This window comes from Sylvia atricapilla, chromosome 6 (genome assembly GCF_009819655.1).
Source record: "Sylvia atricapilla isolate bSylAtr1 chromosome 6, bSylAtr1.pri, whole genome shotgun sequence".
In the NCBI taxonomy this organism is placed as follows: domain Eukaryota; kingdom Metazoa; phylum Chordata; class Aves; order Passeriformes; family Sylviidae; genus Sylvia; species Sylvia atricapilla.
The window spans coordinates 18,581,542-18,603,178 of NC_089145.1; the positions used below are offsets into that span (position 1 = coordinate 18,581,542).

Below are 21,637 nucleotides of genomic sequence, written 5' to 3' on the forward strand. Positions count from 1 at the left end.
GATTCTGGCATCTGTCTTGATCCATCCTAAGGTTAGTTCAAGCTCTGTTCAGCCTGGATATGGCATCCTTAGTGTGCCTGTGCCACTCTCCTAATTTAAAAAGGCTTAAATAGTGTTGTCAAGTGGGTCATAAAGTCTCTGCAAGACATTTCCTATCTTAGAGATGGGAACTACCTGCAGAGTTAATTGCACTCACTTAGACTTTTTAGGAGCCTAATCCCTTTGACAGGCACTCCTCATCTTTGCATACATGTTCCACACCATGAGGGCAGCAGGTCAGATGGGAAGAGAATGGGGCTGAGATAAAGAAAGCATCATATTTCTTCTTGAAGTACTGTGATGGTAATCTTTCCACTTTGTTTTTTTCTTTGCTCCTTTAGTCACCATAGTTCTCAAAAGATGGGTCTGCTGATCACAGTGGTCCTTCCTGGCACTGAGACAGGGAAACAGCTGCCTTTGTTCCTTCCTATCCAGTGGAACAATGGGTTGAAACCAGAGTTTGCCTCTGTATTTCAATGTTGCAGTACCTAAACTATGTACAAGTTCTCACTTTGACCAGTTTGGGGGAATGACTCCCAAACTGGTGGAGTTAAAGGGGAAGAAAGAGAAGAGAAAGGAAAAGCTTAAAGCAAAAATAACCTGCAACTGCTGCTTATGACATGCACCTGATTAGATGACTGTGTTCACAAGTTTGCCTGGGTAATCCAGCCTGTTCCTATCATCTCTTTCAGTCCCCTGCTACCATTTCATAGAAACTCAGTAGTTACTAGGCAGCTGTATCATGGCTGGTTGGGAAATAGCACAATACATGCACTTTGCACACTTGAAAAGCACCTTAATTTTCCTAGGAGAACTACCATGAAGGTAATTTCTCTAACTTGTTTTTCCTCTGTGCTAGTTTAATCAGCTTAGCTATTAAAAGATAACATGGGCTTAGGACTATCATTAGACCAGAGTGGTCATGTGGTTATGCTGGTAATTAGCACTGTTGCTGAACAGTGTGACATTTTTAAATGGGTAACTACATAACAAAACCAGTACCCAGTGCACGTCTAATGAAGCAAAAGAAAAATGAACACTCTGTCTCCTGGGATCTGTATTCAAGTACTTGTCTAGCAGCTTTTTTTTCTCTTTTTTTCTCCTCTGTCATATTAGTGTCTATATCAAAAGCATTTAACTACTTGAAATGAGATTAAGACACTGCAGTCTAAAATTGCAACCTCGCAATCCTCCTGCTCAGCTGCTCTGTAAACTTTAAGGTATCAAAAAATCACTGGGAGGGCCCTCCCAGTTGACAGGTGACATCTGAATCATGGTGCAGATTGGTGCAGACTCATTTGGCCTGAGTCCCCAGGAGTTCAGTTTGGTCAGCATCCTAAATCCTAGGCCTACTGCCAGGATACCAGACTCTTTGAATCCTTAGGTATGTTTTCTTTTGAAGCACAGCCAGAGGGAAAAGAAATGGACATGGGTGCTGCTTTTATACGAGTCTTAATGAGACTGTGGTTTAGCTCCCATTCCTTTCTTTTGCCATGGAAATTTCAAGTTGCACCTCCCAAATGTACTTATAATCACCAGATTACAAGCTCTGCTGGGGTGGGAATGTGCTGCTAGGCTCCTGAGAGGTCATTAGGACCAGAGAAGGAAGAGCAGTGCTTTACGCCAGTCATCCAGGACAACTTCTCTGTACCTGCACTGGGTGCTGCACGTGTATGTTGTTTAATGGATATTAAATTAAGTTCTGGTCACCTTTATCCCTAGACTTCAGTTTCAGCCTCAGATACTTGTTGGAATTTATACATTATTTCTTCTGCTTACAGTACACACCCTGTTTTATTACTAGAGCATAATTTGCTTCTGATGTTAATAACTGATGTAACCAGGTCTTCCCCTGTTGCCCATGATTCCTAAGTGTTATGTTTGGATGGGAAATAAACTGTAAGCCTCCAACCCTTTTATCTGAACAAAATAACCTAAAGGCTCAAGGGAAACCACCCTGCATATATGGGTCTTATGAGGACAGTGGCAGCACCAGGACCTAATGTTTAGAATCATTAGGCTTCCATTTCTTCACCTATTTTCCTATGTAATAAGGTATATGGACTTTCCAACAAGTTATGTCAAACTGCCTTTTGACCATGCCCTCACCAACCACTGTTTCCTCTGCTCCTTTAGAAAATGAAGGGGAAGAAATCATTGCTTTGCCCATCCTGCTGACACACTTGCCAGCCTTCAGCATCCTCTCGGAAAAAGAGAGGATCCATTGCAAGAGGGATGGGGTTGGTTAGTCAGGAAAGCTTTCCTGTGCAGCCACCCAGCAGGCTCCCACACCTGCATGCTGGGCCCACACTGTGCACTTTGCTGGCAGGTCAGCAAAGCTAACAAGTTCTGTCTGCTTTCTGCTCTCAGATGATACGCCATTGATTGCTAGTACTGGGCAGGTAGGAGAAAAGGATGACCAATACTGATATATGCCCTCCCATGGAGATAGAAGGGGGATGGTGAAAGCCCTCAAGTGAGTGTGTGCGTGCCAAAACTTCCCTCCAACCCTACGTTCTTTCCAGCAGGGCTACAAGCACGGTATGGAGGTTCTACCCTACTCCCCAGCAGCTTTGCCTGAGAAATGCTAATAGGATCAATGCTTGAAATGAGATTAAAAAACTGAACTTGAACATTTTGTTTCAACTAAATGGATTAACTTGTGGGTCTGGTGCAGTCAAACATCCGTGTTCACCCTCAGGAGCATAACCATGAAGTTATTGTTCAAAAATGCTCCTTCTCTCTTCTTAAAGCTACTTAGTTTTCGTAATTTTAATAAGATGTTGGGCTAAACATTAAATCATTAAAATTCTTTAATAGACTTTATTCTCTCCTGAACCATAAGATGAACAATGGATTTTGTAAGGGCTATGTTCAAACCAGAGGTGTTTCTGTCTTGGCTGACCTTACTCTACAAATATTCATTCAGTGTTAACAGAGATGGGGACTCTGGTGCAAGCCACCCAATTGTCCTGGGTTTTCTAAGTCTGTTTCCTACAGGGAACAGTGCTCAGAAGAGTGAACCTCAACCAGATTAGAAGAGGTTAAGCTAGGACTTCATTTTATGCCTGAGTTGATTGAACAGACAGGTATCACCAGTGGGGAGGTTCAGCTCCAGACCTGTGTGCAGGTGTTCCCATTGCCTTGCAGGCACTGGTGCTTCCCTGTGCCTGTGGGAAACCCAGGCCTGCAACCTGGGTAAACTGGAAACAAATAACCCCTCATAGGGTCCTTCAGCTGCCCCAGGGGGACAAAAGGAAGACAACATGTTGGACTGTGGCTGACTTGGCAAAGCTGAAGGAGAAACACACCTCAATGCTCATGGTCTGACATTATGGCTCTGTAAGAGAAGCAGCAGCTAATGGTGAAATTCTGCTGAAAGGCTACAGTCCTGCCTGCTCTCCTCTGCTGTCACATCCAGCAATTGCAGAGCCACGGGACAAGCTGGCTTGGCAGGCTGTGCCACTCTTGGGAAGACAAGTTTGTTCTCCAAGGTGTGGCAGAGGTGCTGAGTCACAGCAAGCCCTAAGAAATGCTTCCCCTGGCAGCTGCAGGGAGCCCACCAGCTCCTGGAGAGAGCACAGCTATGGCTGAGGGGTTAAGGTGCACACTGAGGAAACATGCTCAGCATCCTTTGATGGGATGACAGTGACTGAGCAGGCTGATTATTTGTAATTTTTTAATTTGCCTATCACTTTATGCTGAGGAAGTGGCTTCCTCGAGTGAGTAGAGGAATTCATCAGAAGTGCTGTCTCTCAAAGTGCAACAGGCAGTGGATATCACCAAGTTAACATACTGGAACTTGAAACCCTAGCCCAGTGATTTATCAAAATGCCATCAAGCTTCGAGTCCATTGCCAAAAAGTAAAAGTTCCCCTGCCAGCAATAAAATACGACAGTCACCTGAAGCAGGCTAGGTTTTTGTTTCTGATTTGCCTGTAGTCACAGGCACAGGAATGGTGAGGAGATCTTCAGATTTGTACATAACTCCCAGGGATAAAGGGCTGGGATTTTACTCTTTTGCCTCTGGTTCAGTTTACTGTGTGATGCTGGGCAAGCCACATAACCCTCTCATTTCCCCCCGCTGTTCATTAGTGTTTTGAGATGCCCTTTGTAGACATGAAGTGTTTCTACCTTGAGGTAGTAGTGCCCTGGCATTAGCAACTTACAGGGTAATGGCAGTTTCACCTGGACAGTAGTTGTTTCAAAAAATAATTGCACAAAATCAAGACTTAGAAATATATTGATAGGAAAGCTCTAAGATAAAAACAAGGCCTATGAACTCCCAAACTTTTCTGGAATTGTGATGGTGGTGGTAAGACCCTTGAAAATCAGATATGTGCCAGTGCAAATATTATCCTGCCTCTTCTGAGTTGAGATGCATTCCTTGCTGCCAGGGCACGTTTGATATAGGATGTGTCCACAGCAGCACAGTCTGACACTTAGTTGTCTGTAAGGACATAATTAATATTTACAGAAACCAGACTAGGTATCTATGATACTGTTGTAGTTGTTCTACACTCAAACTGTTAATCTCCTCTCCAGATACCACTTCTGGTGCTTGCTACTTTATATATTTTACAATCTCATTATCGTTTTAACAACCCACTGTTTGTCCTGGGGATGCCACTTAACATGGTACACTCATCCATCCATTGTTTAGACCCATTCTTTCCTGTTAAGTCTCTACTCACAATTTCCAGGGTCTTTCCTACACACTGCAATTGACAACACAACCAGAACTGCCTCTACACACTTTATATTGTGAAATCTCCATGTGTTGTAGGTGGTGCAGGTACTCTCTGCTGGAACATGCAAGTGGCATGACAAACAAAACCACCCCACAAAAAAACCCAAAATACAGACACAGTGAAAGGAAAGAAAACAACAAGGAGACAGCTAAAATAAATGTGGAACAAACACAGTCTAGAGAGCTTTCTGGACTGACTACCAGCTGAAATGATGAATAAAGAAACAACGTCCCATTTCATGTTGATTGTTTGGAGGAATTTTTTTTTTTTGGTACATTTTACTAAATAAATCTGCTTGCATGAAAAAGAAAGCAAAAGCCAGGCTCTGTACTCAGAGACCTAACTGTGTAACTCTGTTCAGTAGATAACAGCAAATACATTTCATACTGCTGAGTTTTTACCATGTGTTTGTGACACATTAAAATCACATGTATCTATAATTGCTGCAGCTCCACTAACTTATTCAGGCAGAATGAGATGATCATGTGCCTGTGCTGGCAGCCAACAATATCCTATGAACAGAAGCAACCCACCAGGCTCATGGCTTGGGGAGGGCTTCTGTTCACAGAGGTTTTGTAAAACAGGGATGTGCCATCATATACTGAAGGGGAGCAAGCACAGGCACAGTTAGTAGGATAAGGCACGCTGCAACTCAGTTTTCAGGAGAACCAGTAATGCCTGCAGAGAGGACAGGAGCCAAAGCTTGGTCAACTGGTAGGAAAGACGCAGGAGCACAAAGAAAGCTGACACTGTGGCCAGCTTTTTATGCAATCAGCATTACGAAACCAAGCACCTGAGCAGCTGGCAAGAGTTTCTGGACAAAGCACAAAGGCCAGGCCACGTTAGCCTGTTTGCAGCTATTATAAATCTGGTAGCTACCTTTTCCTTAGAAGTAAGAGTCTTAACCTATTTTTCTGTATTTAGAGAAAGCCCAAGAAGCCTATATCCTATTTTGGAATTATTGAACAGAGCACCATTGTGAAGGAGAAGATGTGGAGTCCCTCTGATCTGAAAAGGACACACACAGAAAGGTAAGCAAACGGTGTAAAGCGTTTACACTGCTATTACACTATCCCTTTGTCCAAACCCCAAGATGTTTTATGTAGAGACAGGCTCCCATTAGCACCTTATTCTTGTATACCAAGCTTTGAGCCCATTTCTAGCTCAGATCACTGTTTCTCTCCTAAAAAAGGTGCTGCTTTCTGCAGCAGCATCCTCAATATTTATCTCCTTGTAATATCCCTAGCTTTGTCTTAATGGGAGCGGACCTGCTGACTGTTTTTCAGTAAGATGTAAGCACAGCTGTACTGAGTTTACTTTGTCAGATGAGCATGTGAAAGATGTGAAGATACATCATTTGCAGTGAAGTTGCTTTATCCTAGACTGCTGATTCATAATGAAGTTAAAGAAATATATTGTTTTCCCCTCCCTTCAGTACATGAAATAAACACAGTGCTACCCTCCAGTTTTCACATCCACTACACCAGGGGCCTGCAAGAACTACCCTAATGCTAAACTATAATTTCAGATCTGTTGTTTCTTCCCCCAGTGTAAATAAATTAATTAATGAGTCCTTGCCTTAACTAGCCCATGCCCTCTTAATAAAAAACCAGCCCAAACCACCTTGAAACCTGACAAAATCCCATTTAAGCCAGGCAAAACCCCACCAAAACCAGACAAAACCTGTGAACACCAGGCCAGGCAGGTACTTGACGGTAACCTGCTGCCCACAGGTGATGTGCTGCTGACCACAGCTGGGTAGTCTCCAACAGGGACAAGGATGTCGTCCTGACAGTGACATTCTGAAACCAGGATGGCTGCCCTGAGAGGCCAAGGGGCTGGAGCCAGAGGGGTCACCACCTTTTTGGGCAGAGGTGGTTCAGGAGGCTCTGTGACAGAAGGCAAAAGCATCCTGGCTGGCCAGGACTTGTTCATGCCTTTAAGGCACATGGCGCTCAACACGTACGGTGGGTGTCCTGTGCCAGCTGTGGGGCACAAGAGGCTGCCCGGTCGGGGGTGTGTCCCCTGAGCTTTCCAGCAGAGGCCCTTGCCCGCCGTGCTCAGCCAAGCAGGGCTGCAGCGCAGCAGCCACGCCAGCACCTCCTCAGGTGGCAGCCAGGGAGGTTTGGCACGGCTGAGCACCCACCCTGGATCTCCACACGTTCATTCCAGAGCACTTTGGGCTGTATTGGGAATATTCCCTAGCAACATTCCCCATACCGGTGCGGTCACAGGACCAGGGCAGTGTTTGTCCCCCTGTGCTGGGCACTGGTGAGGCCACACCTTGAGCGCTGTGTCCAGTTCTGGGCCCCTCACTGCAATAAGGACACTGAGGGGCTGGAGGGTGTCCAGAGGAGGGCAGTGGAGAAGGGTCTGGAGCACAAGTCCTGTGAGCAGCAGCTGAGAGAGCTGGCGGTGCCCAGCCTGGGGAAAAGGAGACTTTATTGCTCTCTACAGCTGCCTGAAAGGAGGCTGTAGGCAGAGCTGGGGGTTGGCCTCGTTTCCAAGCCAACATGCAGGATAGGAGGAAATGGCCTGAAGTTGTACCAGGGGAGGTTTGGATTGGGTATTAGCAAAAATATCTTCACTGAAAAAAATGATCATGAATTAGAACAGGCTTCCCAGGGAGGTGGTGTAATCAACAACCCTAGGAGTGTTCAAAAGGCAGGTGGAACTTGAGGACATGGTTTAGTGGTAAGCAAGGTGGTGTCGCTGCCTGACGCGTGGACTTGATCACCTTAAAGGCAGGTCACTTCCAACCTTAACGATCCTATGGTTTTATAAAACACACTCTGACGTGTCTTAGGCGGCGTTGGAGGCCTCACGGGCACCTGCCCGGAGGCAGGCTCAGGAAAAGGCAAATCCCGCAGGTGGAGAAGCGGGCACGGATCCCGCTACCTGGCGCATCCCAGGGGCGGACCTCCGCCACCGGCCCCCCCTCAGCCCCATGGCCCCATCCCCCGGCCCCCCCGCCGCCTGTTGTCAGGCAGTTTGGCGCCCGCGCGCGCCCCGGGGGCGTGGCCGGGCGCGCTGGCCAATGGCAAGGCGCGGCGGGTGAAGCTGCGGGACGGACGCCGCCGCCGGCTCCCGCCCCCCCGCCGCGGCCTCCGAGCGCCTCGGCTCCGGATTGGGCCGAACGGGTTTATTTTTAAAAGGAATCAGCTTCGTCTATTGGCCGAGGGAGACGCCTGTCAGCGTGACGGTGCCTTGTTGCTAGGCCGGGAAGGTGGGAATCGAGGTGCACCCGCCCCATGCGCTGACTGGCCAACGAGAAGCCGAGAGCCCGCCGCCGGCCGCGTCCCACCCTGTCGCAGCCGCGTAGCCGGGTGACTGACATTGGCGAGGCGGCCAGTGAGAGGCCGAGCTCCGCACAGCGCCCAATAGAGAGGCGCGAACCGGCGAGAAGGGCGGTGCCGGGGAGAAGTGATTGGCAGGTAGGCGGAGGCAGAGGAGGGCTCGCCGGAGCTGCCATGTCCGCCATCTTGGAGCGTCGGTGATGGTGGCGAGCGGAGGTTTTCCCGCCTGAGCGGAGGCACCCGGGGCCTGTGGTGTGGGACGCGCTGCCGAGGTACGGCCGGGACGGCGCCGTGATCTCCGTTCCTCCGCTTCCAGGGGAGCAGCGCTCCGGCGGCGGCTCCTCCGCGGCGGCGCGGGCCTGGCGCCCGCTCACGGCCGTGCGGGGGCTCCGGGCGCTGCTCGGGCGGCGCCGGGCCGGGCCCTGCCCTGCCGGGGCCTCCGGGGCCGGTGGTGCGCGGCCTCCCGCACCTGCAGCGCGGGGCCCGGAGCGGCGGGGGCGCGGCCGCGGGACGCGGGGCCGGGGCGCGGCGGGGAGGCCCGGGCGGGCCGGGCCGCAGCGCGGAGCCCTCCCAGCCCGCCGCCTCTTCTGCCCCCGGGTGCCGCGCGGGGCTTCTCTGCTGGGACGCTTGGGTTGTTCTGGGGTTTTAACGAGGCGGCTTCTTTGAACTATAATGTTTTAAGAGCGTAGCAGTGTTTGGGTAAGCTTTAACTGCTGTTAAATACGTTTGGCAAAATCTCGCTTAGAACCTGCCAGTTTTTCTGGTTTTGTTTTGTGTTGGTTGCTAAGAACTTTCCGAAGTGTATGAGGGAATTAGTGTTTTAGTCTACTTAGTATCGTATGAGACTATCTTGTATGACATAAGTGCAATTGAGGCTAAAGATCATTTCTGTCAGCATAAATGTTGTTTAAGTCAGAGCAATGGGATACTTTGAATGAGTGTGTTGCTATTTTAAATAAGTGTTCTGAGCGGAAGAGCGAGGAAAACTTAGGAGTAGGTGGATAGCTTTTGGAAGGGATCCTTTGAGATGCTGGCAACTTAAAAATGAAAAATTACTGCTGCTGGTATTACTTAGGTTTAAAATGTAAAATGAGTCTAAATGTACTCTTAACTGTGCATTGTGTCTTTGGGTTGCACAAATACCTGTGTGTTTATTTTTCTCCGGGATGCTGAAAGATGGGAAGTCTCTCTGTTTCAGTGTTCCAGAAAGATTGCTGCTGTTATTTGAACTGAATGGTGTATTTCCAATGCAACATACACTCAAATAAGACTCTGATTACTTAGCTCTGTGTTGTTTTCAGTAGCACGACATAGGCTAACTGAAGCTTGCAATAGTTCCTTTATTATGCGAGTAGAAAATAACTCTGCATAATTACCTTTCAATATGTAAATTGTTAATGAGATGTCGTGTGAAAGTGATATCCAGTTTATATGTTTTTCTTGATAGTTTGTGTTTTTAAGTAATTGTTTGTGTTCACTTAAGTTACTTATTTTGTCCATCTATGATACTATTTGAACATAAAGGATTCTTCTTATTTGTTTTCTGTTTGAAAAGCAGAATATATAGGCATTGAATCCTGCACTGTCTTGTGTTACTAAAGGAATTTATTTCCTAAAACTATTTGGAAATACTGTTTGGGCCAGAAGAACTGTTGATGAGGTCTGTTTACAATGACCAAAGAAAACGTTGAGTTAAGTGAAAGCTGTAGTTAAGAAATTCCAGAAAAACAACCTGTTTAACAGGAATGCCTTTAAGTAGGATAGTGCATTACAGCTTCTTTACAAGCCAGTTAGATTTGTATGTAAACTGCTGTGAGCATCACAGCTTCGGATTTTTTAAAAATACAGTTCAACTACCTGTTATGCCCCTATGGAATTAAAGATACTGAGTAGTTTCTGTGTCTCTTCACAATACTGCCTGCATGCTGCTCACCTCTGCTGAGTTGCTGAGTGAGCAGAAGTGACTTTTTCCTTTGGAATGCTTCTGTCTTGCACTTCAGGGATATGATGCTATAGCCTGTGTACCACTCAGAGAATCGGATCATGTTCTGAGAGTGAAATTCAAGTGAGTTAGTAGATGGAACCTGAATTTAGCAGTATTAGAGCAAAAATCGGTGTATGTGGCTTTAGTAGTGACAGATGTTTAGAGAGTGAACTCTATTGTTATGGCTCAACATCTTTGCTTATTTACTCAGCTTAAGCTTAGTGTGCATGTACTGTGAAATGCTGAAGAGCTGGCTCAAAACCGACCAGTCAGAAGGTTGAGACAGAAGGGAGAAATGTGTTGAAGAAGCGTGTGGTCCACTCTCCTTTCTGTCCATTAAGTCCTCTTTAGTCCAAGTGCTTAAAAAGCCTTGAAGTATGTACTTAACTCTACATTAAAGGTTGCTCTTTGTAACTATATTGCAATAAGCCATTTTTTAGCTTCAGTGTTTCAGCATTTCAGCATGGTACACAGTATCTTTGTAGGTGGGAGACTTTAGTATTCACTTTTCTTGGGTAATTGAGTTAATTTATGGCCTTTGAAAGCATGGTGGGAACCATGGCTTCTGTGCTTGGGCAGAAGAGGTGCTGGTATGAGCATAGTGATCTCTTTTTGTGGTAAGGTAGGATGGCTTCAGCACACTGTCTGCCCTCTAGATTAGTCTTTTGTAGTAGCACCTTCACCTGTGATCCTTAAGCTTGCTGTGCACTCTATCTCATCTGCCAGGCTTAGGAATACTGTGTTATCTCAAGTTAAAATCTCACACCCAAATTCTAGAAGAACAGATGTCTGGTTGGGTTGTCCTAAGAGCAGGATGTAGAGCCATTGTTACTGGTAAAACCTTTCACAGTAATAAAACAAGTACAGGTAAATGAGAAATAATGTCTTACTTGTGTATTCTTATTTTGGGAAGTTGGAGGAAGAGAGCAAAGAACTTGAGAAACTAGTGTTTCTGATATTTTTGGGGTGGGAAGCAAGCCTGAAAGATCAAGGAGAAGACACATGGAGAACATGAACATCGTGTTGAAAGCTCTGCATAGCATGTTTAATTGTTTCTGTAGTGTGTCAGGGTGCCAGCATCTGTTTTAGAAACTATATGCTACTAAGCAACTGAAGTAAAATATTTTTCTACTCTTGGATATTATATGTAGCTTTATAGCTAGTTTGGGACACTTCTCAGGAAGTGGAGTAGACTGATTTGAGAAGATTGGGAGGACGTGTGGTTTAAGCTTGCCTGTTTATGGAATAGCTCTTCACATAATATTGGCAAAAAAATTTGTTGGTATGAAATACAAGACTTTTCGGGACCCATGATTATTTAATGGCTTATATAACATGTCAGGAAGCACATTTGAAATGGTCTATGTGATTTGGAGTAGGTGAAAAAGTTCCTGCCTAACCTTTTAACTTTTTTTTCTTCTTGCTGCTAGTTCATACATAGTCATCCTTTAATTCTGTTAAATGGTTATATCTTTTCCTCTAAAACTTGAAGTGCTCAGTGACAAATCTGTGGGGTATGTTGCATGTCAGCTGTGGAAAAGAATAGCAGAAGCACCTCAGCATAGTGAAGCTGTAACACTCCACTGGAGGGGAGATTGATGTTGTTAGGCATGTTGGCAGAATGGCAGAGAAGAGTGCCTGGGAAATACATAGTGGGGATTTGATTAATGAAGGGAAGGAGACAAAAAAAGGAAAATAAAAAAATGTGTATGTGCACAAGCAGAAACTGCCTAGTGGTGAGATTTGAGGATTGATTAATTTCCTTGGAATGTTCTTAAAACTTTATCCAATTTCATTTTGAATGGGATGGTTCCAAACACTTCTGCATTTTAGATTGTACATCTGTAAGGAGGTGGAGGACGTGGCCTCGTGGTCTCTGGGCCTTCTCTGTGTCCACTGGGCCTTCTTGAAAATGGCACAGGAACACTTTAGGCCATCTCTTGTTACCTGTGCCAAAAAGTGCTTTTAAACATGGAGAAATCTCTAAAGCCTTTTTAGGATGCCCAGGCCCATCCTGGGTGAGGCTTGAGAGATGGCCATGTGATTTCCAGTTTGGTCACAAAGCTCAGTTGCGATGGAGGATGAAAACTTAAAAATTCTTAGTAAAAAGTAGTTTCTGAGTTAATTTAATATGTTCTAGAATAGCTATTTCAGTACTAAAAGCATTCTGATTGTTAATTACAGAAGTGAATCCCAGGCCTCCCACCCCTATTAGACAGTGGATGAGTTCCCTTCTTGAGTGACCATTGGCAGGATTTGTAACTGGATACCAGTATATAAAATAAGATTTTGTTGTTTAAGTTTAACTTCTGCTGTGGGTTTTTGAAGTGAATCCCATTTTTTCCTAAACTACTCTGTAAATGTGTATGATGTTCCTTTAGAAGAGCAAAGCCTGAGACTCTAATCCTCAGTTGTGTGTTGCACATTTCTCTCTTGTGGGAGTAACCTAATTGATAGATTAAAAGCTTCAAGTAATGCTTCATGCAGTGGCTGTAGGCAATGCTGGTTCAGGTGTGATTGCATTTTCCATTGTATTGTAACTGGTTTGAGCCTTTGTTAGAACAAAAAACAAGGGAGTAGCAGATACTCTCAAGGCCTGCCTTGCTACAAGTTGATATTATTTCAGTACTGTTTGTTTTGTGAAAGGATGGTAAACCACTGCCTCCGCACGGTGGATTTCTGCATCTTTGTAGCAGAGAGCTTATACAACTAGTGATTCCCAAAGAAATGGTGAAAATACAGTGTTATTTGCTTTTTTTTTTTTTTTTTTTTGTAAGTGTAGTGAAAACCAAGTCTTGTGTTGATATAATTAGTGCAGGGAGCAGGGAAAGGGGGTTTTTATGTTGTTTTGTTTTGTTTTTTTGTGGTGTGGTTTTTTTTCCAATTACTCTTAAGTTTCATTAAGGCAAAGATCATAGGTGAGGTATTGGTGAGAAAACTCATTCTTTCTGTGATTTGCAGAAGTAATGCTCTCTGTATTCTGTTCTTGCTTACCATGTACCTACTACTGTGAGCAGTTCCCAGTCTTAAGAGTTCAGCTGTAAACTTTAGGTCTGGTTTGAACTGCAGAATTTGTATTCATGTTATTTCTTCTGCTGCTGTCTTGATGGACTCTTGCTGGATGTCGATGTAACTGAAAGAGGAGTCTTCTAGAAAATAAAAAGTAGTATGTTACATTTGACAACTTCAGCTGTTGTCACCAAACTTCTTGGAAAAGGATGGAAAATTCAGAGACAGGTAAAATAAAGCTGTGGTGTTGGCAGGAACAGACCCACTTTTGGGTAAGGGGGGTTCCTATGGATGTGAGCATCTCCTTTCTCTGGGAACTCAGCATCCATTTCATGTCAGTGTTGGGCAGTCTAGGTGGAAGTGCAGCTACAAGTTGCAACAGCACAAGGGTTTTGTTCCCATCTGCCATGTTTGTCTTTCTCTGTTCTTTCTGGCTGTTACAAAGGAGTTTGTCACTGCTCGTGGCGGCTCTGAGGGGTAATGACATGTAGGTGTCTTCTCAGGTCTCTGAGGGACAGCTGTAGAAGGTACAGTGATCTGGCTGTGAAGTATCAGTTTTTCCTTTTGGCAAACATTCATCAAAGGATCCTTCTCAGTGCGTACTTGATGCTGATGACGGGCTTTTTTTACAGCTTTAATCCACATCTAAATAGCGAAAAATTGTTCACTGAACACTGTGTTTAGTGAAATTTGTTTGATAAAAGGAGATGGTAAAGGTAATGTTAATGAAAGATCTGCATTTCTTAATGACCAACATAAAAAAACTAAACGTGTCTTTTCAGGCTTCTTGCCTGCACTGTAAGGGCTAAGGCTCTCTTCTAGAGTCACAATATAAAAGTTTATACATTCTTCTGATACAAATAATATGTGATTGAAGAATGAACTTACAGTTTCTCGACCCATTAATGCTTGATTGCTTTAATTACTCAGTAGTTGTGCCAGGTGCAGTTATCTTAATATGACTTCAGTCATAGATTGGCACATGTTTTGGGTTTGTTTTTTTTTTTCCCTGTGTTTGCCATGTCCAGTATGCCCTCCTGCTGTACTTAAATTTGAATTGTTTTGAGACCAAAACCCAAAAAACTTAAACATAGCAGGACTGAGTACCGGCTACACTTGGCTTGGATGCTCTGCTTCAAAAATGCAAATTTATAATTTTCAAAGATGCAAGATTCTTATTTTATAAGAATAAATTAATCCCTAGTGCCTTGGTTATTGAGTAGGGAATTTAGTTGCCCAGATTGGAATTGGAGAGGTAGAATATTTAAGGCAGACAAGAATAATTCTGAATCTTTTATGTATGAGGGTGTCTGTGGAAAAAAAATTCAAAGTCTGAAAAACTCATGGGGTTTATGTATTTACTTATATATTTATTATAGGAAACACCTTCAGATGTTTTTCACTATGGGAAACTGATGCCTTTTAGGGCATAAGGGAAAGCAATGATGTTAATACTTGTGTAAGATTTTTTTACTTTGGAATGCGCTGGTCCAGTCTTCCCCTCTTCTGGACTTGGGAATTCTAAGTTTAATTAACTTGTAAGGTTGGAGATAAGAATGCAGTGGGGTTGGGATTTTTCCCTCCCAGGTTGAAATTGTAGCCCCATGCAGCCAGGAATGAAATTATTTATAAGAAAAATACGAATTTTTAATATGGTACTGATCTCATCCTCATAAGAAGAAGGGATTGGTTATAGGTTATCCAAATGTGTAATTAAAAAAAATATCGTAGGTAGTGAGCATTGAGTGAAGCCACTTAAGAAGTCTTGTTACAGATTTCAAGGCATTTCAAACTAAGTTAATTTCTGTGCCACTTGGCATAGCAGTAACTTGGCTTTTTGAAGTGGTAATAAGACTGTCTTGACAAAAGTCTGTGTGGACCCTTAAATGTTACTGAAAAGGATAGAAGACTTAAGGTCTGAAGTAAATTGATTTCTAAGTCCTTGGCTCAGCAGGGTATTTCTCGTTAGGGCTCTATCATGTAATGCTGTAATAAATACCATTTTAAGTTCTGAGCTTGCATTTTAAATTTCTTGGCTTCTTTGAAACTTTATGCTTTAAATCCCTTGAGTAGGCGTAGGGCACAGAAGTATCGCTGTAGTTTTGTGTAACTGTAACCTATCAGTGCTGTTTTCAGTCTTGCATTGGGATTAGTTTTAACAGTGTGTGTTCAGTAATTCCTAGTTAGAAAAGTAACACTTGGTTGAGGCTCTTCTTGCAGGAGAAAACTGTTGGCAGGGAGTTTGGTAGTTAAGAGAAAGAACTTGTAGGAGGGAATGGATGCTGAAAGTACTGTGGTGAGTTATTTTGTGGTAGCCCTCTCTTGAAAGGGCACAAAAGGAAATGAAAGAGAAGACAGCCAGCTGAAGAAGAGTCATTTCAAAAGGACACTATGTCCCTTAACTGTGGCATATTGCTTGAATGGGTTTTTTAAACTCTTTTTGCAAGTACATACTAGTGTCCTTATGGTATTGCACAGCTGATGATCACTTCAGTATAAAAATTCAGACTAATCACCCTTTGGAAACAATATTATTAAGAACTGCTGCTAAATCTTTGAGACAGACTTGCCCCACTGTTGCCACTTGCAACTGCAGTAGAATTCTGAAAGGCACTCAGATCTGCTTCTCTAATACTGCAGAGAGAAGCATTGAAGTAGATTTTTAAAAAGATTGTTTTGAAGATCACAGGGAAAATAGTAGATTTGGCATTTTTTAAATGGAACTTCAGCTTTTTTTTTTTTTTTTTTTTTTTTTTTTTTTTTTTTTTTCTTTCTTCATTAAACTAGGGTGAGTGTTGCACTTGGAAGAAGGTGTCTTATTCTGTTAGGCAATCTTGATTGCTATACTATTGTCCAGCAAAATAGAAGAGTTCCATGGGGAAGGCATTACTTCTGGTCAGTTGAGACATCAGAGGCACCTGTGCCTAAAAAATGTGTGATTACTCTCTGTGACATGTGGTTTGTAAAAGCACAGTGTGGCAAAGCTTACATTATTGGAGTCTCCAAAATATAAGTTGCCTGTGGGACTGAGGAATAGGAAAGAAAGATTAAACATCAGCTTAATAATCACTTCAAACTCCACTTTGAAGGCTGCTTGTACTGAAGTTTTATAATCTTGCTGGATTTCTAATTTCTTTTCTGGAACATATTTGTGCCAGTACCTAAATAAAAATGATGGTAATTCATTAAACTTATGTAGGTGAGAATTGGTGAAATCTTCCCATGTAGAGCATTGTTTTCTTAGTTTTCTAAGATGAGTCTCAGAAAAGTCAAGCTGGTCATGCTTTTTTAATACTCGTTGTTTTAAGTAACGTTCGACAGTTGTCTTTGTAGCACTCTGTATTACAGAAGGAGGATGTTGAGTCACTCTTCAGATGTCTTAGTCTTTGAGTGATTAATTTGACTGTTTGGCATCAAGTACTTAATTGACATTCCATATGTTCTAAAATAATTTTCTTTTCTAACTTCTTATCTTCATCCTCAGGATATCTGGAGAGGTGGGGAAACTGTTTTCCTTGAATATATAGGGTGTGTTCTGTGGAGGAAAGTGGTGTTCTTCTTTGGTTAAAGGCTCAGATAAAGCTGTAAGATTGGCACTAGGCTGGGGAAGATTCCAGGTGGCACTAAAGCATTTTGTTAAATGCAGATACCTAAATCTAGAGGAGTGAAGATGCTAAAGTAGCATCACTCCCTTTGTATCTAGGTGCTGCTTCTGTGTTTTATTTCTCTTGTTTGGCATTGGATGAACTTTTCTACTTTTCTCCTAGGGATTGTATTGTTAAACTTGAAAATGCTGGTATTGTAGAAAAAGTATAGATGGGGCTTAAGCTCTGGTAAATCAAATCCTTCTAATCGTCTTTGCCCATGAGCAAATCAAAATAAAAGATGTTTTAACTTGCTTAAATTAAAGATTAAAAGAAGTAATATCTTCAGCTTTTCTTTTCATGATGTTAGATTTGATCACTCTTTGAAGAGTATTAGGCATTCTAACTTTCATTTTGAAAAGCAAAACTTTTTTATGATACTGTCATTAAGGGAATATTTAACTTCTGTATGCATGTAGGGTGGGTTGAATAGTTCTACCGTTTTTCCAGGATGTGGTAACATTTCTTGATATCCTAATTAAAGGACCTTGAGAACTTGCAGCTGTCAAAACGTGTTTAAATGGCTTTGTGAAGCTTAGCATGAGGAAAACTAGGAAGATACTCTTGCCCAGAACCTTTAACTAATGCAGTTCATGTAACTTAAAATGAAAATTCAGGTTACCTGAACAACAGGTCCCAGAAAACTTTAATGAAAATGAAGAGTTAAGTGAGAAGTTACAAATTGCTTTGGATTTAATTTTGAAGTTGCTATCTTAGTGCAAGAGTTCACTCCAGTTCTGGCAGCAGCTGTAGCTGGCTGGAGCTTCAGGAGGCAAAACACTGATGTGCTCCTAGAAGCTGCTGACTTCCATTTCTGAACTGCACATGGTCTTTAAGTATTCTTTTTAGCAAGACTGGAATTCTGCATGAAAAAAAATGAAGGAAATAATAGGCATGAATATACTATCTATACAGAAAAGACTCTGTTGTCCTGGTTAAAAGTTGCTGAAGTAGCCTTCTTTTACCTCCATGTATTTTTCATGTGCCTCAAAATTTGATTTATGTCCAACTTTCAAGGCCTAATCCACAAGGGGAATAGGAGGATGAACTTGAGGAAAAAAAATCCAAACCCATGCTGTCTTTGAACTAATGCAGTGAACAGAATAAAATACACGCTTATAAAAGAAACCTCTGGTAAAATTCATGCCTTTCAACTTAAGGCTGTGTCTTTGAGTTGCAGTAGTTGTTTCTAAAATGTTCAAACAGAGAAGTTTACTGCTAGAGCAGTGAGTCAGTGTTACTGGGGTTTTTTGCATTTCAGAGTAGTAGTACAGGAATTCAGGACACTTTTGCACTTGCAAATTATCAGTGGTTGAGACAACAGTAGAACTGATGCTGAATTGTCCAAATTCAACATCACTCATTTTATTTATTGGATTCAGGAGAGCTTTTACTCTGTATTCCTGAGCAGGCTTGAGGTGATACAATTTAGGGCAAAGATGGAACAGTCAGATCCTGACTGCACTGTCCCTAATGGTGCACTGTCCCTCTTCCTTGGCTGCACTGGCCCTGGTGATTGATTGACCCTTTGAGCTGTTTCATCTCATGGGCATGGCAGAAAAACTCTCTTCCCTTCTTCCTCCTGCATTTGCCACTTTTGGGGTAGGTTTTTTCGTTTGGAAATGTCTTGGCAGAGGTCTCATCAGTGTTGGGGAGACAACAGGGCACGACTGCACAGCAAGGGGTAGAACATAGCTGCTTTGCATAAGCTAATTTAGCATCCTAAAGCACTGCTGTGAGAGACCATGAGGAATTTCAGTCCTCATTCTGAACGTGGATGATGACATTTCAGCATACAAATGTATCCTATAAGCAGGGTGTTGGAAACCGGTAGCCATTCAAAGTTTAAGTGTGACCTAAGTGATGTACACTTCTTAGTGTTTAAAATTTGCCTTGGTTTTCATGAAGACTTTTCTGTGAACTTAGTTCACAAATGAGAATTCTACACTAGTTCAGATGCCCCGATGTCTTGGCCCTTCAGCTCTCACCACGACCAAATTGATGGTTGTAGTCAACACTTTCAGGTCAAGTTTCTTTGCTAACCATCTCTCCAAGGGGTTACTTAATTGTTTTCGGGAGGAGATGTTCCAGATTGTGTGGTAACTCGAGTGTTCTAAGGAGTACACAGTACTTTGGCTTTTTCTCACTTGACATTTGGAGAGGTGTGGTAGGAAGCAATGCTGAGTCTTAAATTACAATTTCACAGTGCTCTGCACAATATTACATTAAACAATTTTGTATTGCTAGGCTGTAATTTTACTGGGGGATCTTTATAGGCTAGTAAGCCAGTGGAAGAAGGGAAGAGATTCTACTATTTTGTGCTTCAGCTGTCTTTCATATGTTTTGCATAAAAATTCTTGGGCTTGTTCTGGGCCAGAGAGGTGATGGAACTAAACCATCCCATGCCCTGTGCTTCCCTTTATTAATTGCAGTACGGACCCTTACATTCCAGAACAGATGCTGGTGTTCTGCTAGTGGTTTTGTCAAGTTTATGTAACAACTTTATTTCAGATATATGAAGTTATATAAGTTAATCCATGCAGTGAATTACTGTAAGAGCAGCACTGTTCAGGAACTTGCAGTTCTTGCACTTTTTTACCGGGATGCACAAATGTTGCATTGGTTTCTATAGAGACATTTGCTTGGTTTGAGTGTTTGGGCCAATAGAAATGCGTGGGAATGGTTTCAGAAACTGACATGGCCCAGTTCATGCAGCGTTAATAAAATTAGCTTAGTCCTCTTTATGGCAACTGGTCATGTAGTAGTTCTCTTATCCAAAAATGTGTGAACAGAGTTTGTTAGGTAATACTTAGAACAGACTTTGCCATGCTATTGCATTTCTTGTGAAGATAGATCATACCCTGGGTAGTTGTGTCTTGCTTTATTTTCTGGGTATATCAGATAAACATTAATGTGGGCATGGTCCTGGTTGTGAGTCTTTATAGTTCTGTGTTTGAGTGTAATCTGTCTGTACACATGACAATATTTCCATCCTGCCTTTGCATGTTACCTTCAGGTCTAAGGTTTTGACCTTCCATCATTTGATGCTTCTTTATGACAGGACTGTATTAACTTGGCTGAACTATTGCTGAATGTAAGCTGTCCCTGGATGTAGGGAAGTCAGATTTAAATGGACTTGAACCTCATCCAGCCAGGTGATTCTTTTTTTACATTATTTTATGGAAAGAACTTCTGTGGGTTTTTAGGGGTGGGGGTTTCTCCCTTTGTTCATAATGCAATACCTAATCTCTACTGCAGAGAGGGACAGTCTGACTTAATAAACCATATGTATCACTGTGTGTAAATCTTTAGACCAGCCTCTCTACTCTTGCAGATTCTGAGGTGGACTGAAAAAGTCCTGATTGATCAAAGCAGGATTCTGGTGGCACACCATTCACAGGGTATGCTATAACACATGCACGCCAAGTATCTTGCTGATTTTGATTACACTGGTGTCTCTAATTTACTATGTAAACCTACTGTATTGAATTCAGAAGCCAAGTGCTAGGCCATCGTATTTAGACACTGAAGTCTTCAAATAGAAAGAGTTCGAAGAAACAGAGTAGAGAAATAACAGACATCCTTGTAAGGGGAGTAATAATAGTGGTTTTCATTTGGATAGTTCTGTTAGCAATTGAAATCTGTGCATGTCAAGAATGTGTAAACTCTTCTGAAAGTGCATTAAGCTAAGCAGGCTTCTTACTTTGTTTCCACATGACATAACTGAGGAAATGATGTTCTCTCCCTTTTTGGGGGCTGCTTTGGAACATAAGTATACTTTTAAAATGCAGAAACAACAACCTAGAAAACTTCAGTAAAGTGAACTGAGTCCAGAAGATTTGTTTACTTTTTCTGCTCTAGTCCATCACTTGACTCACAGGGGATTGGCAGATCTGTCAGGCATGGAGACCTGAAGGTCTGTGGGTGAAAAAAAATGCGTTTAAAAGGCCTTTAGGAGAATTATGGTCGGTGTGTTACACTGAGCTTCAGTTCACGTCTGTGTTGGTTACTAAAATAACCCAAGAAATTACCTTTAAGGTCCTTTCCAACCCAAAGTTATTCTTTGAATCTATGATCTTTAGGTTGTCAGAGACAGTCTGTTAAATCATCTGCAAAGATCAAAAAACAGCTTTGAAGACACATCTCCTTATCTTTAATATGGAAGGTGCAAAATCCTTCTTCTCTTTGGCAGAACACTTGAAATGCTTTTGAGGTGAATAGTTTGAGGCTTTTAGCTGAAGATACACTTGTGACAAACTGGTAGCAGAGCTTCTCAGCCAAGTACTGGGTGTAGTCACTAACCTGAGTTAATAAGCCTGCCCTGATTTCATTACCCTTCTTAGTTGCTAGTACTTTATTTTCCATAGATGATATTACCCATGTTCCCAAAAGAAACCAAAGTATTGTCTTGCTTGAAACCTGTGTTAAAAAGCAAAATCAAAAAGCCCCTCAAAGTGCTGGAAAGTGAAGGTTAATTTTTGTTGTAGAAATTCTTCCTGCAATTACTACAAAGAGCTAATTGAAAGCAATAATTATTTCGTGGGATGCTTTTTCTTGCCTGTTTAGTGTTGACTAAAGCACAGACAGGTAAGTGTCAGACTGAAGCCAGTTAAGGATACCTAATAAAGCTCTTCATTTCTTCCAGTGTAAAGCAAAGAAACATTAAACTATCAAAAGTAGAGATTTTCGTAATGGTGACTGAATGCTGTCTTAATTCAGCTTATTACTTTGGAAGCCTGGATGTGGTCTGTGTTGGTTTTTTGAAGTTGACCTGTTTTCAGATTGAAACTGGCTGAATTCTTTATAGACTTATGCCAACATTATAGGCATTCTTAATGCTTCTCAGTTTATTTCCGTGCTGGTTTGTGGATAAATGACATTAATATAAGGGAATAGTTATCAAGGTAGGAAGAAA

At 42.5% G+C, this 21,637-nt stretch overlaps 2 protein-coding genes across 4 annotated transcripts in view; one reads left to right on the forward strand and one right to left on the reverse strand.

Moving 5' to 3' along the window:
• APIP (APAF1 interacting protein) overlaps positions 1-21,637 on the reverse strand; it is a 529,312-nt gene that overhangs the window by 215,559 nt on the left and 292,116 nt on the right. The window lies entirely within an intron of this gene.
• Positions 8,219-21,637, forward strand: part of PPP6R3 (protein phosphatase 6 regulatory subunit 3) — a 51,068-nt gene continuing 37,649 nt past the window's right edge. Inside the window, exon 1 of one of the 3 annotated variants that reach the window (XM_066321007.1) lies at positions 8,219-8,357. The gene's annotated coding sequence lies outside the window, so the exon portion shown is untranslated. The remainder of the gene's footprint in view (positions 8,358-21,637) is intronic. The other 2 variants (XM_066321009.1, XM_066321010.1) reach the window with 2 other exon arrangements.